Source organism: Syngnathus leptorhynchus, unplaced genomic scaffold (genome assembly GCF_054491065.1).
Source record: "Syngnathus leptorhynchus isolate UIUO unplaced genomic scaffold, UIUO_Slep HiC_scaffold_24, whole genome shotgun sequence".
In the NCBI taxonomy this organism is placed as follows: Eukaryota; Metazoa; Chordata; class Actinopteri; order Syngnathiformes; family Syngnathidae; genus Syngnathus; species Syngnathus leptorhynchus.
The window spans coordinates 853838-860000 of NW_028231991.1; positions in this window are offsets into that span (position 1 = coordinate 853838).

A 6163-nucleotide genomic window follows, 5' to 3' on the forward strand; every position below is an offset into this window, starting at 1 on the left:
AATCTTCTGCCTACCTTCCAAGATGCAGACAAGGAACCGAAACCAAAGATTCTGAAAGGCCTGCAACGTCACCACAAAGAGGTAATTAATTTGTGTTCACCTCCATCCTCCCCGCCGAGCCCCCGCGGCTGTGCTTCTGATGAAACTGACACCGGCATGCAGACTTCCACACCGATTTGCCCGGAGCGCACCGTTACGTATCCGGGGACCCGCCATCCTGATTCCGCAAAAGATGACTGCGGTCGAGAATGTTTGAAAGAATTCGCACCGTTGCTTTATGCCGATTCCATTATCATAATTTCATCGGATGAAGAAGACGGGGAGGGAAAAACAGATCGCCGATTCACACGTGTGTTGAAGGAACCGGCTACCCGGCACGCAAAGGAGGCCAGACGACAGTCTTTCACCACGCTGGACAACCCGGTGGAATCGGAGCTATGGTGTCCCGAGTTGGCAATTCCACCGTTTGAAGCAGATAATGTCTCCCTGTCTGCAAAGCAGCCTTCACCTCCAGATCACGCCTCAACAGAAGGGCCTGTAATGAACAGCAACTGCGAGAATTCACCAAAGGGGGCAGTATTGAACAGCAACCCCGACAAATCAACATCCAGGTCGGTGTTGAGCAAGAAATCATCATCATCCGCGGCTTCAACGTTACCATCCACCTCGTCATCAACCAGCGCCAGTTTTGAAAGCGAAAACGCACCACCATGGCTGTCGCCGCTTGAATACGTAAGAATCAAATTGTTGGTAGTTCTCTTACTACATAAAAAATTGCTCAAACATACCGCAAGTGATTGTTTGGCTTGTGAATTGGATGATCTTTCTCAGATGAGACATACATCGACCGATACGCAAAGTCAAGGCATCGGTATCGAAACTGAAAAAGTCGGATCGGTGCATCTCTACTCCTGAGTACAAATCGCCTCCTCACCCAAACTATGAAAAAAAACCCACGATTTATAGTCCGAAAAATCTTCTAATCATAAATCTAGTTATTACTAATTGTATTACTAGTTGTACTCTAATTGTACAGAACGTTGACATATTTTCACAGCAGTCTTCTATCAATTACCTGATCACAAATTTCCTGAATCAAAGACTATAGCATGTGTAACAAAAGTAAAGCAATGAATGGAGCTAGTCTTTTTGCAGCCAATCCTAGCACTTTCCCTCATTTGCAGCATAGTCAGGGTGTTCCAAATGCAATATGCCTGAGTACGCCTTATTTGACATTGCAGAAACAGAAATAGACTCATTGTGGACAGTGCAAGACATTGTTAGGTAAATTGTAAAATCACACTTCGGGCCCTCACGGATGATTTAGTCAGCCGTGCATCATGACTGGCATTAAAACAATATTGAGGCAATTGAGGACTGCCTGCCACCCCCGATTTTGTGTACTAGTGAGAAACCCGACATACTTGCACCTCAATTGCGATAGGTGTGCGATTAAATTATTTAAGATATTTATTATAGTTTGTTCAATTGTGTTATCTCGACAATAATTCATCATCCTATGTTGTTGTCATATGAATGAATGAAATACCACAACATCCACCATGTACGAAGGGTCGAATTTGTCTGCTTCCACCTCAATCGAATGCTATACCATCGGAGCTACATAATTTAACTAGCCTGGTATGTAGTCTACTTTTTGTCACCAAATTGTTAGATGTGCTGTGAGACATGTCAGGAATGCCTGGTAAGGCATAGGATGTGCACAAAATTCGTAAACACACTGAAATATACCACTGTCAGTGCACGAACACTAGTCCAGAGTAATTTTGTTACCAAAATTTCGGATGAGTTGGGGGCGAAGAAACGGCAATGGACAACCATGAAAGGCGCACCAAGGTCCCAAATATGCTTGAGTAAACAAATATGAAGTTATGCCTGTTTTAACGCCGAGCGCAAAGGCAGCAGTCTACCAAAATAGGGCTCAGAGTTGTATGTGCGAGTCAGTCTCAGAGAAACCAAAATACAGTTCGTAATTTGGCTTGGCAAATATTTGAGCCCAATATCTAGTTCAGGAATAGGAAACCTTGGTCCTACGAGAGCAATATCCTGCCTATTTTCCGTCTCGCCAATAGTGCAACATACTTTATGATCAAGATCTTTAAGGTTTCTACAGAGCTTGCTGAGGAGCTGATCATTTGAATCAGGTGTGATGCAGCGGGGAGAAATGGAAATCAGCCAAAGTATGGCTCTCGTACGACCGGCGTTCCCTACCCGTTCTAGTTGAAGCCTTTAAATATCCATCCATCCATTTTCTGAACCGCTTAGTCCCCACGGGGGTCGCGGGTGTGCTGGAGCCTATCCCAGCCGTCATCGGGCAGTAGGCGGGAGACACCCTGAACTGGTTGCCAACCAATCGCAGGGCACACAGAGAGGAACAACCACTCGCACTCACACCTAGGGACAATTTGGAGTGCTCAATTGGCCTATCAAGCATGTTTTTTTTGGGATGTGGGAGGAAACCGGAGTGCCTGGAGAAAACCCACGCGGACATGGGGAGAACATGCAAACTCCACACAGGGAGGGCCGGAGGAGGAATTGGACCCGCACCCACCTAACTGAGGCGGACGTGCTACCCACTGCGCCACCGAGCCACCTAGCCATTAAATAATCAATAAAAAACCTAAAATTAACAGTATTTAATATATAGGTAGAATAATTAAAGTTCAATCCAACCTTCTGTAACATCTGTGGAGATTTAGAGCGAATCTTACCTTCCACCAAAAACAATGACCGGACAATCAGTGGCTGACATTTGAAGTTTCAACACACTGATCATGACTGTATAATCTGCAATTGTCTGAGTCACACCCTTCTTCTCAAATATAGTCACTTTGCTATGAAGGCTGGCCAGTCTACACTGAGTGTTTAAAGGCAATGCCGAAACGAAAATACACATACACGGAGGAGTTGAATAAAAAAATGCCCGTGCTTTTGCCAGGGTCGTGATCCTTGTGAAGCTGAGTGCTTGATATGCAAGGTAGGCACTTACATGTTGTTAGGGTTTATAAACTATCTTGATCGTATGATTATGTTGGGATGTAGACTAGAATGATGAACTTTGTTTGAACCTTTTACCTTCCCCTGATTCTGAACAATTGAACCATTCATTTGTTGAAGCTCTCCAGGTGGTGTGGAGGCGTCCTTGTTTTGCTCCACTAGAATTTATGTCCACGGCCTTGTGGAGAGATAGACTGGGACCCTCCCAAGTGGTTAATCATTTGCTGAGGTGCCCACTACACATGTCAAATGTCACCCCCACCTTGGCTGACTCTCACCCCCACCTTTCTTCTTTTCTCAATAAAGACTCTCTTGCATGACTGCAACGGCAGACTTTGTTCGGACATTGCTGTATCTACAGTACCGAACAGATTCTCCACTTGCAAGTGTTCAAAAGGGCATACTGTCTCTCCGTGTGGTTCTTGCAGATTAAGTTAGAGTTAGAACATCCCTAACATTTTGGTGCCGAAACCCGGGACCCACATACCCACTGCTGATCGACGGAGGACGACGTGCTGCATTGTCGACAAGCCAACGTCCATTAGGAGGACCTGGTAAAGAAAAGACCTGGCAAGTAAATTCTTTGCTGGGCCAGCATCTTAGGTCTGCCTTCGTCGGACAACAGTGGATTGACGGGATCCGGCAGTGCAACGAACCAGGGGACAAGTAAGTTAAAGCCCTAAGTGTAAACGCGTAAAAAATTAAAGGTGCACAAGATATACGGCTTTGGTTCGTCCGAGCTATGAAGTTTACGGCTTTGGTTCGTCCGAGCTATGAAGTTTACGGTTTGGTTTATCCGAGCTATGAAGTTTACGGCTTTGGTTCGTCCGAGCTATGAAGTTTACGGCTTTGGTTCGTCCGAGCAATGAAGTTTACGGTTTGGTTTGTCCGAGCTATGAAGTTTACGGTTTGGTTTGTCCGAGCTAAGAAACAGCTGGGGTTCTAGCCCCAGGGGAAGGAACAGGCTAAGAAAAGTCAGAGCTTCTTTTTCTTGATTGAAGAAGGGCGTAGATTCTTTCTTCTTTTTGGTCTGTTTTTTCCAAGCTGTTTGCATGAATGTTGTGTGGTTGAGAGTGTGACTGGTAGGATAATTTGACCAAGAGGCAATTGTTGTTGAACGGTCAATTTAATCCTGCATTGAGTATCCGAAAAAAAAAAAAAAAAAAAAAAAGTAAAAAAAAAAAAAAAAAAAAAAAAAAATTGAATAAGAAGTGGAAAAATCTAAAAATACCAAGTTAAGATGGGAAATAAAAACAGTAAATCTCTAGCCCTTGAAGGTGATGAGAAGTCCATCCCATTGACATTTGAAAAAGAATTTAGGGTGCATAATGGCATCCCATCCAATGATGCAGCTGAGAGTGCTTATCAGCAACAGCTAAAATATGCGCTCCCCAATGGTTCCCCACCTGAATTAGACAACAGGGTGCGGAAACACTTGGTGGAAACACACACTGCTTGTGTTACAACAACCATGCAGTGGGCCAGAGATGCTGACAAAGTGATCAAGAAAGGCAAAAGGTCCGATGTATTTCATCTAGATGATGATGATAATCATGTAGATGAAGATGCAACAGTCTTCTTCCAAAGTTCCCAATGGGGCAGAGGAAGAGGTCAATGTCAGCAAGGTCGCAAGCCCCCATATGGTTCAAAACCCCCACCAGATTCTGACAAGTGTTGGAACTGTGGGAGACGAGAGAGAGAATGGATTAGGGATAAAGTGACAACTTTTGATGGAGTAGTGATTTATGGCCTTAATAAAAAAGTATTTTTTTTTTTTTTTTTTTTTTAAGAGTTATGAGGTCATAGAGGTTATCGAGGTTATGGGGTTATAGGGTTAATAGGGTTAGGTTGTTATTTATTGAAATGGTGAATCGTTAATGATGAAAGGTTTGAGTTTGGTATGAATGTTTGTGTGGGTGTGTGTGTGTGTGTAGGTCAAAAAAGTTATGAGGTGCTGCTTCTTCCCTGGTCCTGTAGGGGGTGTTTAAGTGTTTCATTCACTTTCATCCTGAGGGGGTGTTTAAGTGTTTCATTCACTTTCATCCTGAGGGGGTGTTTAAGTGTTTCATTCACTTTCATCCTGAGATAGGAGTGGTAAGGTGTGTAAGTTTATTTATCTCAGGATGAGTGTAAATCTTGTTTTGTTTATGTTTTGGATGGTTGGGAATATGTCTGTACATGTTTAGGGTCTTAAGATCAGGGGGGTGTCTGACCCCTCCGCGTATGTCTGGATCTGGGTTCCTGTAGGGGGTGTTTAAGTGTTTCATTCACTTTCATCGTGAGATAGGAGTGGTAAGGTGTGTAAGTTTATTTATCTCAGGATGAGTGTAAATCTTTTTGTTTATGTTTTGGCTGGTTGGGAATATGTCTGTACATGTTTAGGGTCTTAAGATCAGGATCTTAGAAGATTAAGATCTGTGGTCTGTGGGGTTGTGTTTTTTTTTTTTTATGACCTCGCAATGACCTCGCAATGACCTCGCCGCGTGTATCTGTGGGATGTGTGTGCGTGCAGGCCGCCCTGAGTTTTATGAAACATACCCCCCAAAATGTTCAGTTTAAAAAAGTTTTTTAATGATAGTATGAGGTGAAAAAAATGAATCTTATCTTCCGAGGGATGAAATTAGCTGGTCCTCAGTCCAATGTTGTCTATGGAGGAGAAATGGAGTTTCAGTCCAATTTTGTGTATGGAGGAGAAATGGAGTTAAAAAATGGGGTGGGGGTACGATGAGGGGTTTTCAGGTCAGATTGTTCTTTAGGGCGGGAAAGTATTTGGATATATAGACGTGCAAGTGTTGAAACAGTCAGAAAAGGCCTTTACAAAGCTCAAGCCACCTCAAGTCGGTCTCTACGTTCTGCGGATCTTTTAAAAGCAATGGTGAAAGGTAGGTTTTTTTTTCCCTAAATATAAACTATTCTGTTATAATGCGATTGTATTGATGACGTATGTTTTTTTTTGTACATAGATATTATCGTCTATGCGGACGTCCACAATGCTCGTGAGTTTTATTATGTGTTTACATTATTCTGTTATTTTCTCCATCAGAAATGTGATGTTATTGTTTTTCTCAACAAAAAAAAGCGCGGTTAAATGATGACTTCAGTGGAGTCTACTTAACGCAGACGGATTACGGTGAATCACACATTC